Below are 1,474 nucleotides of genomic sequence, written 5' to 3'. Positions count from 1 at the left end.
TCATCTGTCTTTCCTCCTCCTGATCTCCCCCCCTTCCATCCACTCTTCCTCCACTGATGCTCCCAGTGTGAAACCTGCCCACGTTCACCGATTCGCTGTGATTAATAAACTTGTTCTGGGGTTGTACAGTTCTACCCAGCTGGAGACCCTTGGGACAATATAGTCAGATAAAATGGGGGTGGGGCTGGGAGTCAGGACTCCTGGGTTCTATCCTTGCCTCTAGGGGAGTGGGGTCTAGTGCAGTGGTCCCCAAACTGTGGGGCATGGAGGAATGTGTGGTGGGCACGGTGGGTCTAAGCCAGCCCCCGGGGAGGAAGGGAGGGAGCACCACCTAGTCCCACCGATGATGATGTAGGAGCCTTCGTTGGCCGTGATGCCGGCCAGGAGGGGTATGGCTGGCTGTGCCCCGCCTCGAGGAGTCTCGGTGGCTCATCAGTGAGGAAATCCCCATCAACAGTCGGCACGAACACAGACATGGGCATAATGCGTGTCCCAACGTCTCCCAGCTCCTTCGCCTATAGGCAGCTCACCAGGGCGGTGTCATTGAAATCAGTGCAGCCTAGGTCATGGCCCAGTGCCCGGCCTATCTTCTTGGCTACTTTTGGGCTACACCAGGCCAAGGGAGAGGTGGAGGCGGCTGCATTGTCCCGCAGCCAGCGCAGAGCCAGGCGCTGGTCCCACAGCCCGGCGTTCCCCAGGGCAGCTGGGGGCAGGAATAGGAAGCCCAGCACCCCCAGCCGGTAGTTCATGGAGGCCACGATCACATTCTCCGTGGCAGCTAAGAAACGCCCATCTTGGAGCTCCACGGAGGCTGCACCTATAAAGAACTCCCCGGCATGGATCCAGACAAGGATGGGGGCAGGTGCAGGGGGCCAGGGATGGAGCACCCAGATGTTGAGGAAGAGGCAGTCCTCAGACTGCGGCATTTTGGGGGCCCACATATAGGCATCGGGGTGACTAGGAAACGGAGCCTGCTGCCAGGGCTTGCCGAACCTGGTGGTCTCCAGGACTTCGCTCCAGGGCTGGTGGGGAAGTGGCTTCTGGAAGTGCAAGGCCCCCACGGGGGGCTCGGCATAGGGGATGCCCAGGAAGGCCGTCACTGTGCCAGAGCTGGCCTGGAGGCGCTTGCCCCGGATGGGGCCGCTGGTGGTGAGCACCACGGTGCCGTCATCATCGGAGCCAGAGCCAGGGCCCAGCAGGGAGAGGAGGAGCAGGCCGGGGAATGCAGGGAGGAGTCCCAGCATCATGGCAGCTGGAAGGGAACCGCCCCCCCTCCCCCCGCCCCAAGAGGGAATTACAAGGAACTGGCACGTTTCCCCTCTAAGGGGCGCTGGTTCCAATCCAACCCCAGGTCATGGGGGAGGGGAGGTGGCTGGCATGGGGAGTGGGGGGGTGGGATATGGGGCCCTTCCCCTGCTGAGGGAGTTGCTCTGCTGCAGCCCAACCTATTTAAACCCCCATGAGAGCAGGAAGC

At 61.9% G+C, this 1,474-nt stretch overlaps 1 pseudogene; it reads right to left on the bottom strand.

Moving 5' to 3' along the window:
- On the bottom strand, positions 1-1,244 carry LOC116836826 (acetylcholinesterase pseudogene; annotated as a pseudogene).
- Between the last annotated feature and the right edge of the window lie 230 nt (positions 1,245-1,474).

This window comes from Chelonoidis abingdonii, chromosome 12 (genome assembly GCF_003597395.2).
Source record: "Chelonoidis abingdonii isolate Lonesome George chromosome 12, CheloAbing_2.0, whole genome shotgun sequence".
Lineage (NCBI taxonomy): Eukaryota > Metazoa > Chordata > Testudines > Testudinidae > Chelonoidis > Chelonoidis abingdonii.
The sequence above is the reverse complement of the archived record's forward strand: the minus strand, read 5'-3'. Positions and strand labels throughout refer to the sequence as shown.